Genomic DNA, 13,645 nt, shown 5'->3' with positions numbered 1-13,645 from the left:
GAAGTTCAAGGTGGGCAGATCACTTGAGGTCAGGAGTTCAAGACCAGCCTAGCCAACATGGTGAAACCCCCGTCTCTACTAAAAATACAAAAATTAGCCGGGCGTGGTGGTGCATGGCTGTAATCCCAGTTACTCAGGAGGCGGAGGCAGGAGAATCACTTGAACCTGGGAGGCAGAGGTTGCAGTGAGCCGAGATCGCGCCATTGCACTCTAGCCTGGGGGACAAGAGCGAAACTCCATCTCAAAAAAAAAAAAAAATGGGAGGAAAAGGTGAGAAGAGACTTACTTTGGGGAGCCTTGAGGAACAAGCTTCATATACCCAGCAAGATGACGCATGCTCAGAAAAGACTTGAGCGGTCTCTAAGCTTTCTGCTCCAGCTGATCTTTATGCTCAGTGCAAGCAGTAAGTGAAGTCTAAAAGTTTGTGAACTGACTGGGTAAGCATTGAAGGTGTGCACCAACACAGGGCTAATCTACAAAATGTTTGTAGGGTTTTTTTTTTTTTGTCTCCAGATGTTTAAGGAAATTTCTGGTAAATTACTAGCTCACCACTAAGCTAGTGGAACAGAGACTTCAGTGTCTATGACAAAGAATACAGTCTTCCCAAAAATAGCTTAGAAACATCACTAAGCAAAAACTACAACCCACAATGAGCAGCAACAAAGAACCCTGAGGAATGAGGAGAATCTAATTTCCAGAGTTGCCACATTATAATATTCAAATTTTCCAGTTTTCAACAAAAAATGTATGAGACATGTAAAGAAACAAGAAAGTTTGGCCTCTTCACGGGGGAAAAGATGAACAGAAACTATACCTCAGGAAGCCCACACATTGGACTTACTAGAAATAGACATTAAATCATATATTTCAACTATGTTTAAAGAGCTAAAGAAAACCATGTCCAATAAACTAAATAAAACACAAGTAAACAATGTCTCGCCAAATACAGAATATCAATAGAGAGATGGATGTATAAAACAACCACACAGAAATTCTTGAGCTGAAAAATACAATAATAAAAAAATCCTTAGAGGGTTTCAAAAGCATATTTGAGAAGGCAGAAGAAAGAAATAGCAAACGAGAATGATCTTTTGTATTTCTTTGTTCACAAACTAGAAAATTAGAGGAGATGGATAAATTCCTAGAAATATATAACCTTCCTAGATTAAATCATGAAGAAGTAGAAACTCTGAGCAGACCAATAACAAGTAGTGAGATTGAAAGAGTAATTTAAAAATTGCCAACAAAGGCCAGGCGAGGTGGCTCACACCTGTAATCCCAGCACTTTGGGAGGCCGAGGCAGGCGGATCACGAGGTCAGGAGATCGAGACCATCCTGGCTAACACGGTGAAACCCCGTCTCTACTAAAAATACAAAAGATTAGGCCAGGAGCAGTGGCACATGCTTGTAATCCCAGCACTTTGGGAGGCCAAGGCGGGCGGATCATGAGGTCAGGAGATCGAAACCACGGTGAAACCCCGTCTCTACTAAAAATACAAAAAATTAGCTGGGCGTGGTGGCGGGCGCCTGTAGTCCCAGCTACTCGGAGAGGCTGAGGCAGGAGAATGGCGTGAACCCGGGAGGCGGAGCTTGCAGTGAGCCGAGATTGCACCACTGCACTCCAGCCTGGGCGACAGAGCAAGACTCCGTCTCAAAAAAAAAAAAAAAAAAAAATACAAAAGATTAGCCAGGCGTTGTGGCGGGCGCCTGTAGTCCCAGCTACTCAGTAGGCTGAGGCAAGAGAATGGCGTGAACCTGGGGGAGGTGGAGCTTGCAGTGAGCCGAGATCACGCCACTGCACTCCAGCCTGGGTGACAGAGCAAGACTCTGTCTCAAAAAAAAAAAAAAAAAAGCCAACAAAAAAAGCCCAGGACCAGATGGATTCACAGCTGAATTCTATCAGCAATTCAAAGAATTGCTACCAATCCTACTGAAACTATTTCAAAAGATAGAGAAAGAGGGAATCTTCCCTAACTCATTCTGTGAAGCCAGTATCACCCTAATACCAAAACCAGGAAAGGACATAACAAAAAAAGAAAACTACAGAAGAATATCCCTGATGAAAATAGATGCAAAAATCCACAACAAAATACTAGCTAATTGAATCCAACAGCACATCAAAAAGATAATACGTCGGCTGGGCACAGTGGCTCACGCCTGTAATCCTGGCACTTTGGGAGGCCCAGGCGGGCAGATCATGAGGTCAGGAGATTGAGACCAGCCTGGCTAACACAGTGAAACCCCGTCTCTATTACAAATACAAAAAAAAAAAATACGCACACAAAAAAATTTAGCCAGGCGTGGAGGCACACGCCTGTAATCCCAGCTACTTTGGAGGCTGAGGCAAGACAATCGCTTGAACCCAGGAGCCAGAGGTTGCAGTGAGCCAAGATTGCACTCTCAGCCTGGCGACAGAGCGAGACTCAGTTTCAAAAAAAAAAAAACCGTGGGGTACGGTGGCTCACACCTGTAATCCCAGCACTTTGGGACGCCGAGGCGGATGGATCACCTGAAGTGAAGAGTTTGAAACCAGCATGACCAACATGGTGAAACTCTGTCTCTACTAAAAATACAAAAATTAGGCCGGGCGCAGTGGCTCACGCCTGTAATCCCAGCACTTTGGGATGCCAAGGCAGATAGATCACAAGGTCAGGAGATCGAAACCATCCTGGCTAACAAGGTGAAACCCCATCTCTACTAAAAAAAAATACAAAAAAAATTAGCCAGGCGTGGTGGCTGGTGTCTGTAGTCCCAGCTACTAGGGAGGCTGAGGCAGGAGAATGGCATGAACCTGGGAGGCAGAGCTTGCAGTGAGCCGAGATCAGGCCACTGCACTCCAGCCTGGGCAACAGAGCAAGACTCCATCTCAAAAAAACAAACAAACACACACACAAAAAAGACAAAAATAATTAGCAAGGAGTGCTGGTGCATGCCTGTAATCCCAGCTACTCGGGAGGCTGAGGCAGGAGAATCACTTGAACCCACGAGGCAAATGTTGCAGTGAGCTGAGGTCATGCCACTGCACTCCAGCACAGGCAACAGAGTAAGACTCCGTCTCAAAAAAAAAAAAAATCATATGATCATGTCAATATATGCAGCAAAAGCACTTGACAAAATTCAGCATCCCTTTATGATTAAAAACTGTCAGCAAAATTGGCATAGAAGGGCCATACCTCAAGGTAGTAAAAGCCATCTATGACAAACCTACATCCAATATCATACTGAACAGGGGAAAGTTTAAAGCATTCCCCCTGAGAACTGGAACAATGCAAAGATGACCACTGTCACCGCTTCTACTAGTATGGAAATCCTGGCCAGAGCAATCAGACAAGAGAAAGAAATAAAGGGCATCCAAATTGATAAAGAGGAAGTCAAACTTGCTGTTTGCCAATGATAAAATTGTATACCTAGAAAACCGTAAAGACTCATCCAAAAAGCTCCTAGATCTGGGAAATGAATTCAGTAAAGTTTCAGGACACAAAATCAATATATGCAAATCAGTAGCACTGCTGTACACCAACGACGACCAAGCTGAGAACCAAATCAAGAACTCAACCCCTTTGCAAGTAGCTCCAAATAAAAATACTTAGGAATATACTACCTAGGAATCCAACTTACAAGGGATGTGAAGGATCTCTTCAAGGAGAACTACAAACCACTGCTCAATGAAATAAAAGAGGATACAAACAAATGGAAGAACAGTCCATGCTCATGGGTAGGAAGAGTCAATATCATGAAAATGGCCATACTGCCCAAGATAATTTATAGATTCAATGCCATCCCCATCAAGTTACCAATGACTTTCTTCACAGAACTGGAAAAAACTACTTTAAAGTTCCTATGGAACCAAAAAAGGGCCCACATTGCTAAGTCAATCCTAAGCCAAAAGAACAAAGCTGGAGGCATCACGCTACCTGACTTCAAACTATACTACAAGGCTACAGTAACCAAAACAGCATGGTACTGGTACCAAAACAGAGATATAGACCAGTGGAACAGAACAGAGCCCTCAGAAATAATTCCGCATATCTACAACTATCTGATCTTCGACAAACCTGACAAAAACAAGCGATGGGGAAAGGATTCCCTATTTAATAAATGGTGCTGGGAAAACTGGCTAGCCATATGTAGAAAGCTGAAACTGGATCCCTTCCTTACACCTTATACAAAAATTAATTCAAGATGGATTAAAGACTTAAATGTAAGACCTAAAACCATAAAAACCCTAGAAGAAAACCTAGGCAATACCATTCAGGACATAGGCATGGGCAAGGACTTCATGTCTAAAACACCAAAAGCAATGGCAACAAAAGCCGAAATTGACAAATTGGATCTAATTCAACTAAAGAGCTTCTGCACAGCAAAAGAAACCACCATCAGAGTGAACAGGCAACCTACAGAATGCGAGAAAATTTTTGCAACCTACTCATCTGACAAAGGGCTAATATCCAGAATCTACAATGAACTCAAACAAATTTACAAGAAGAAAACAAACAAACCCATCAAAAAGTGGGCAAAGGACATGAACAGACACTTCACAAAAGAAGATATTTCTGCAGCCAAAAAACACATGAAAAAATGCTCATCATCACTGGCCATCAGAGAAATGCAAATCAAAACCACAATGAGATACCATCTCACACCAGTTAGAATGGCAATCGTTAAAAAGTCAGGAAACAACAGGTGCTGGAGAGGATGTGGAGAAATAGGAACACTTTTACACTGTTGGAGGGACTGTAAACTAGTTCAACCATTGTGGAAGTCAGTGTGGCGATTCCTCAGGGATCTAGAACTAGAAATACCATTTGACCCAGCCATCCCATTACTGGGTATATACCCAAAGGATTATAAATCATGCTGCTATAAAGACACATGCACACGTATGTTTATAGCAGCACTATTCACAATAGCAAAGACTTGGAACCAACCCAAATGTCCAACAACAATAGACTGGATTAAGAAAATGTGGCACATATACACCATGGAATACTATGCAGCCATAAAAAATGATGAGTTCATGTCCTTTGTAGGGACATGGATGGAGCTGGAAACCATCATTCTCAGCAAACTATCACAAGGACAAAAAACCAAACACTGCGTGTTCTCACTCACAGGTGGGAATTGAACATTGAGAACACATGGACACAGGAAGGGGAACATCACACACCAGGGACTGTTGTGAGGTGGGTGGGGGGAGGGACAGCATTAGGAGATATACCTTATGCTAAATGACGAGTTAATGGGTGCACCACACCAACATGGCACATGTATACATATGTAACAAACCTGCACATTGTGCACATGTACCCTAAAACTTAAAGTATAATAACAAAAAAAAATACTTAGGAATACACTTAACAAAGGAGGCGAAAGATCTCTACAAGGAAAACTACAATACACTGCTGACAAAACAAGATGGCACAAACAAATGGAAACACATTCCATGCTCATGAATGGGTAGAACAAATATAGTGAAAATGGCCAATATTTTGAAATAATTGCCAAAAGCAATGTACAAATTAAATGCAATTTCCATCAAAATTCCATCATCATTCTTCACAGAATTTTTTTAAAAAACCCTAAAATTCATATGGAACTAAAAAAAAGAGCCCACATAGCCAAAGCAATACCAAATAAAAAGAACAAATCTGGAGGCATCACATTACCTGACTTCAAACCATACTACGAGGCTATAGTTACCAAAACGCATGGCAATGGTATAAAAATAGGCTTGTAGGCCAGGCGTGGTGGCTCACACCTGTAATCCCAGCACTTTGGGAAGCTGAGGCAGGCGGATCATTTGAGGTCAGGAGTTTGAGACCAGCCTGACCAACACGGTGAAACCCCCTCTCTACTAAAATACAAAACTTAGCGGGGCATGGTGGCAGGTGCCTCTAATCTCAGCTACTTGGGAGGCTGAGGCAGGAGAATCGTTTGAAACCAGGAGGCAGAAGTTGCAGTGAGCCACGATCTTGCCATTGCACTCCAGCCTGGGCGACAGAGTGAGACTCCACCAAAAAAAATAAAAAAGGCATGTAGGCCAATGGAACAGAATAGAAAGCCTGGAGATAAAGCCAAATCCTTGTAGCCAACTTATTTTTGACAAAGGAAACAAAAACATAAAGTGGGGAAAGGACACCCTATTCAACAAATGGTGCTGGGATAATTGGCAAGCCACATGTAGAAGAATGAAACCGGATCCTCATCTCTCATCTTATACAAAAATCAACTCAAGATAGATCAAAAACTTAAATCTAAGACCTGAAACCATAAAAATTCTAGAAGATAACATCAGAAAAACTCTTCTAGACATTGGCTTAGGCAAAGAGTTCATGACCAAGAACTCAAAAGCAAATGCAACAAAAACAAAAGTAAATAGATGAGACCTAAAAAGCTTCTGCACAGCAAAACAAACAATCAGCAGAGTAAACAGACAGCCCAGAGTGGAAGAAAATATTCACAAAGGGCCAATATCTAGAATCTACAAGGAACTCAAATCAGCAAGAAAAAAACCAATAATCCCATCAAAAAGTGGGCCAAGGACGTGAATAGAGAATTCCAAAAGGAGATATACAAATGGCCAACAAACATATGAAAAAATGATCAACATCACTAATTATCAGGGAAATGTAAATTCAAGCCACAATGAGATACCACCTTACTCCTGTAAGAATGGCCATAATTGAAAAGTCAGAAAACAACAGACGTTGGCATGGATGTGGTGAAAGGCAACACTTTTACACTGCTGGTGGGAATGTAAACTAGTACAACCAGTACAGAAAACAGTATGGAGATTCCTTAAAGAACTAAAAGTAGAATTACCATTCTATCCTCAATCCCACTACTGCATATCTACCCAAAGGAAAAGAAGTCATTATATGAAAAAGACACTTGTACACACGTTTGTAGCAGCACAATTCACAACTACAAAAATATGGAACCAGAATAATGCACATTGACCAATGAGTGGATAAAGGAAATGTGATATATATTCACCATGGAATACTACTTAGCCATAAAAAGGAATGAAATAACAGCATTCTGGCTGGGCACAGTGGCTTATGCCTGTAATCTCAACACTTTGGGAGGCCAGGAGGGCAGATCGCTTGAGCTCAGGAGTTTGAGACCAGCCCGGACAACATGGCAAAACCCCATCGCTAATAAAAATACAAAAATTAGCTGGGCCTGTTGGTACATGCCTGTAATCCCAGCCACTTGAGGGGCTGAGGTGGGAGAATTGCTTGAGCCTAGGAGGCTGAGGCTGCAGTGAGCAGAGATGGTGCCACTGCACTCCAGCCAGGGTGACGAAGTGAGACCCCGTCTCAGAAAAAAAGGAAAGAAGAAAGAAAAAGAAAGAAAGAGCCGGGTGCAATGGCTCACGTCTGTAATCCCAGCACTTTGGGAGGCTGAGGTGGGTAGATAACCTGAGGTCAGGAGTTGAAGACGAGCCTGACCAACGTGGAGAAACCCCGTCTCTACCAAAAATAGAAAAAAGTTAGCTGGGCATGGTGGCACATGCCTGTAATCCCAGCTAGTTGGGAGGCTGAGGCAGGAGAATTGCTTGAACCTGGGAGGCAGAGGTTGCAGTGAGCCGAGATCGTGCCATCGCACTCCAGCCTGGGCGACAAGAGCGAAACTCCATCTCAAAAAAAAAAAAAAGAAAAGAAAAGAAAAAGAATGAAAGAAGGAAGGAAGGAAAGAAGGAAGGACAGATGGATGGAAGGACAGATGGAAGGAGAAAGAAAGAAAGAAGAAAGAAAGAAAGAGAGAAAGAAAGAAAGAGAGAAAGAAAGAAAGAGAGAAAGAAAGAGAGAGAGAGAAAGAAAAGAAAAAGAAAGAAAGAGAAAAAGAAAGAAGAAAGAAAGAAAAGAAACAAAGAAAGGCAGAAGGGCATCCACAGCAACCTGGATGGAGTTGGAGACCATTATTCTGAGGGAAGTAACTAAGGAATGGAAAACCAAATATTGTATGTTCTCACTTATAGGTGGAAGCTAAGCTAGGAGGATGCAAAGGCATAAGACTGATATAATAGACTTTGGGGACTCAGAGGAAAGGATGGGAGAGGGATTGGGGTAAAAGACTACACATTGGGTACAGTGTACACTGCTTAGATGACGGGTGCACGAAAATCTCAGAAATCACCACTAAAAAACTTATCCATGTAACCAAAAACCACCTATTCTCACAAAACTATTAAAAAATAAAATAAATAAAAAATAAAAAGAAATAACAAACATGAATATGTCAGTTGACATTATCCAGTCTAATCCCTTATCTCTCACCACACACAAAAATCAACTAAAAATGCATTCACTTTTTGTTCTTCAAGACAGAGTCTTGCTCTGTCAACCAGGCTGGAGTGCCATGGTGAGATCACAGCTCATTGCAACTTTGAACTCCTAGGCTCAAGGGATCCTCCTGCCTCAGCCTCCAGAATAGCTGGGACTACAAGTGCATGCCACCACACCTAGCTACTTCACTATGTTGCCCAGGCTGGTCTCAAAGTCCTGGCCTCATGTGATCCTCGTGTCTCAGCCTCCCAAAGTGCTAGGATTACAGGCGTGAGCCACTGCGCCCGGCCAAGAAAAGGGAACTCTTATTTACTGTTGATGGGAATGTAAATTCATGCAGCCAATATGAAAAACAGTATAGAGATTGTTCAAAAAACTAAAAATAGGCTGAGTGTAGTGGCTCACACCTATAATTCCAGCACATTGGGAGGTCAAGGTGGGTGGATCACTTGAGGCCAGGAGTTTGAGACCAGCCTGGGCAACATGGCAAAACCTCATCTCTACAAAAAATACAAAAATTAGCTGGGTATGGTGGCACACACCTATAGTACCAGCTACTTGGGAGGCTGAGGCAGGAAGATTGCTTAAGTCTGGTAGGTAAATGTTGCAGTGAGCAAAGATCATGCCATTGCACTCCAGCCTGGGCAAAAGAGTGAGACTGTCTCAAAATAAAAAAAAATCTAAAAATAGAACTACCATTCTAGGCTAGGCGCAGTGGCTCACACCTGTAATCCCAGCAAATCGGGAGGCTGAGGAGGGTGGATCACTTGAGGCCAGTTCGAGACCAGCCTGGCCAACATGGTGAAACCCCATCTCTACTAAAAATACAAAAAAATTAGCCAGGCATGGTGATCTATGCCTGTAATCCGAGTTACCTGGGAGGCTGAGGCATGAGAATCACTTAAACCAAGGAGGCAGAGGTTGCATTGAGCTGAGATTGCACCACTGCACTCTAGCCTGGGTGACAGAGCGAGACTCTGTCTCAAAAAAAATAAAACAAAAACAAAAAAAGAACTACCATTCAATTCAGCAATTCCACTACTGGGTATCTATCCAAAGGAAAATAAATCTATATATCGGCCAGTACAGTGGCTCATGCCTGTAATCCCAGCACTTTGGGAGGCCGAGGCAGGTGGATCACCTGAAGTCGGGAGTTTGAGACCAGCCTGACCAACATGGAGAAACCCCATCTCTACTAAAAATACAAAATTAGCCACGCATGGTGGCGCATGCCTGTAATCCCAGCTACTCAAAAGGCTGAAGCAGGAGAATCACTTGAACCCGAGAGGCGGATGTTGCCGTGAGCTGAGATCGCGCCACTGCACTGCAGCCTGGGCAACAAGAGCAAAACTCGGTCTCAAAAAAAAAAGAAAAGAAATCTATATATCAAAAAGATACCCACAATCATATGTTTATCACAGCACTATTCACAGTAGCAAAGATATGGAATCAACCTAAGTGTCTATCAACAGATGATTGGATAAAGAAAATGTGGGGTATATATGCACAATAGAATGCTATTCAGCCATAAAATAAATGAAATTACCGGATGCGGTGGCTCATGCCTGTAATCCTAGCACTTTGGGAGGCCGAAGTGGGTGGATCATCTGAGCTCAGGAGTTTGAGACCAGCCTCAGTAACACGGTGAAAGCCCGTCTCTACTAAAATACAAAAAATTAGCCAGGTGTGGCATGCACCCGTAGTCCCAGCTACTCAGGAGTCTGAAGCAGAAGAATCGCTTGAATCTGGGAGGCGGAGGTTGCAGTGAGCCACCTGGTGACGGAGCGATACTCCATCTCCAGAAAAAAAAAAAAAAAGAATGCAATCATGTCCTTTACAGTAACATGAATGGAACCAGAGGTCATTATCTTACATGAGACAAGCCAGGCACAGAAAGACATTCATTGCATGTTCTCACTCATAAGTGGGTCCTAAAAAATGTGTTCACATGGATGTAGAAGGTGGAAAAATAGAAAATGGGGACAGAGGCTGGGCACAATGGCTCATGCCTGTAATCCCGGCACTTTGGGAGGCTGAGATGGGTGGATCACTTGAGGTAAAGAGTTCAAGACCAGCCTGGCCAACATGGTGAAACAACATCTCTACTAAAAGTACAAAAATTAGCCAGGCATGGTGGCACACATCTGTAATCCCAGCTACTTGGGAGGCTGAGGCATGAGAATCACTTGAATCCAGGAGGCAGAAGTTGCGGTGAGCAGAGATCGTGCCACTGCACTCCAGCCTGGGAGACAGAACGAGACTCTGTCTGAAAAAAAAAAAAAAGAAAGAAAGAAAATCGAGACTCAGAAGAGTGAGAGGGTAGAAGGAGGGAGGAGGATGAGAAACTACTTAATTACTTAATGGGAACCATGTATGTTATTCAGGTGATGGATACACTAAAAGCCCTGGCTTCACTACTACATAACCTATGCAAATAACACAATTACATGTGTATCAAATAAGTTTATACATATGAAAAAGAAGAAAGAAATTATTCAGTCTGAGAAGCAAAATAAAAAAAAATGAAGAAAAGTGAACAGAACCTAAGAGACCTGTGGGAAACCATGAAGCATACAATATACATGTAATGAGAGTCCCAGAAGGAGAGAAAAGAAAAGGCATAAAATATATATAAATAAATAAAGTGGCTCAAATGTCATAAAAGATGTGAATATTGACATCTAAGAAGCTCAACAAACTCCAAGTAAAATAAGCACAAAGAGGTCCACACCAAGCCACATTATAATCAAACTGTTGGAAGCCAGAGAAACAGAAAGACAGACAGAGAGAGAATCTTGAAAGTAGCAATAGAGAAGTGATTAATCATTCACAAGGGATCCTCTGTAAAATTAACAGCCAATTTCTTGTTACAAATCATGAATGTTAGAAAGCAGTGGAATGACATATTTCATGTGTTGAAAGAAAAAGTCAATCAAGAATTCCATATTTGGCACAACAATCCTTCAAAAATGAAGGAAAAAATAAGACATTGCCAGATAAACAAAAGTTGAGTTTGTTTCAGGTAGCCTTGCCCTACAAGAAATGCTAAAGTGAATCCTTCATGCCTAAACAAAAAGTACACTACACTGTAGCTTGAAACCATGTGAAGAAATAAAGAACGCTAGTAAATGTAACTACATACGTAATATAAAAGCAAATATTGGCCGGTCGCAGTGGCTTACGCCTGTAATCCCAACACTTTGGGAGGCCAAGGCGGGTGGATCACCTGAGGTCGGGAGTTCGTAGAACAGCCTGACCAACATGGAGAAACCCCGTCTCTACTAAAAATACAAAATTAGCTGGGCATGGTGGTGCATGCCTGTAATCTCAGCTACTCAGGAGGCTGAGGCAGGAGAATGTCTTGAACCTGGGAGGTGGAGGTTGCGGTGAGCCGAGATCACACCATTGCACTCCAGCCTGGGTAACGAGAGCAAAACTCTGTCTCAAAAAAAAAAAAAAAAAAGCAAATATTATTACATTTTTGGTTTGTAACTACTCTTTAATTTCTTATATAATTTTATAGACATACATAATAATCATAAATCTATATTCATGGGCTTCCAATGCATAAAGACATAAGTCCTGACAATAACAATATAAAGGGGGAAGGACAGAGCTGCATAGGATCAGAGTTTGTATATGCTACTGAAGTTACATTGCTATCAATTCAAACTAGACTGTTACAAATTTAACATGTTTATGGTAATTGCCAGGATAACCATGAAAAAAATAATTTAAAAATATACAGAAAGACATTTATTGCATGTTTGCAGAAAAGGAAATAAGAAGGAAACCAAAATGGCACATTACAAAAGAATTACTTTAACACAAAAGTGGGCAGTAATAGAGGAAATGAAGAACGAAGTACACATAAGGCACATAGTAAACAGGCTGGGCACGGTGGCTCACACCTGTAATCCCAGCACTTTAGGATGCCAAGGCGGACAGATCACTTGAGGTCAGGAGTTCAAGACCAGCCTGGCCAACATGGTGAAACTCCACCTCTACTAATAATACACAAATTAGCTGGGCGTGGTGGTGTGTACCTGTAATCCTAGCTACTCAGGAGGCTGAGGCACAGGAATCGCTTGAACCTGGGAGGCTGAGTTTGCAGTGAGCCGAGATCGCACCACTGCATTCGAGCCTGGGCAACAGAGTGAAACTGTGTCTCAAAAAAGTAAAAAGGACATATAGTAAACAAATAGCAAAATGGCAGAAGTCAGCCATTCCTTAACAGTCATTACTTTTAATGTGAATGGATTAAACTTCCCAATTAAAAGGCAGAGAGTAATAAAATAGATTTAAAAAGCAAAACCACAATCAAACTATATGCTGTCAACAAGAGACTCACTTTTGATGGAAAGACATAAGTAGATTGAAAATGAAAGAATAAAAAAATTCCATGCAAATAGTAATCAAAAGAGAGTGGGGTAGCTATATTAATATTAGACAAAATAGACTTGAAGTCAAAAATTGTTATGAGACAAAGGATATTATATATTGAAAAAATGACAATTCATCAAGAGAATATAATAGTTATAAACATAGACACACTTACCAATATTGCCCCAAAATATGCAAATCAAACATTGATAGAATAGAAGGGAGAACTAGACCATTCTACAATAATAATTGGAGACTTAAATATCCCATTTTTGATAATGAAAACAACCAGAAAGGTAAATAAGGAGATAGAAGGCTTGAACAACCCTATGAGCCAACTAGACTGACAAATATATACAACACTATGAGCCAACTAGACTGACAAACATATACAAATATATACAGACAAATATATACAGAACACTCCAAACAACTTGAGCAAAATTCACATTTTTGTCAGGTGCCCATGGAACATTCTCCAAGTTAGACCATACGTTAAGCCATAAATAAGACTTAATAAATTTGAAAAGATTGAAATCATATGAAGTATCTTCTCTGATCAGAATGGAATAAAATGTCTGTAATCCCAGCACTTTGGGAGGCTGAGGCAGGCGGATCACTTGAGGTCAGGAGTTCGAGACCAGCCTGGCCAACATGATGAAATCCCCATCTCTACTAAAAATACAAAAACTAGCCGGGCGTGGTGGCAATTGCCTGTAGTCCCAGGTAATTGGGAGGCTGAGGCAGGAGAATCGCTTTAACCCAGGAGGCAGAGGTTGCAGTGAGCCAAGATCATGCCACTGCACTCCAGCCTGAGCGACAGAGCAAGACCCTGTCACAAAAAAAAAAAGATTTCAAATCAATGACCCAACTTTACAGCTTAAGGAACTAGAAAAGAAGAGCAAAATTCAGCAGCATATTAAAAGGATTACAAGGCCATGCGTGGTGGCTCACACCTGTAATCCCAGCAC

This window comes from Hylobates moloch, unplaced genomic scaffold (assembly GCF_009828535.3).
Source record: "Hylobates moloch isolate HMO894 unplaced genomic scaffold, HMol_V3 SCAFFOLD_7, whole genome shotgun sequence".
Classification (NCBI taxonomy): domain Eukaryota; kingdom Metazoa; phylum Chordata; class Mammalia; order Primates; family Hylobatidae; genus Hylobates; species Hylobates moloch.
This window is presented reverse-complemented; position numbering follows the sequence as displayed.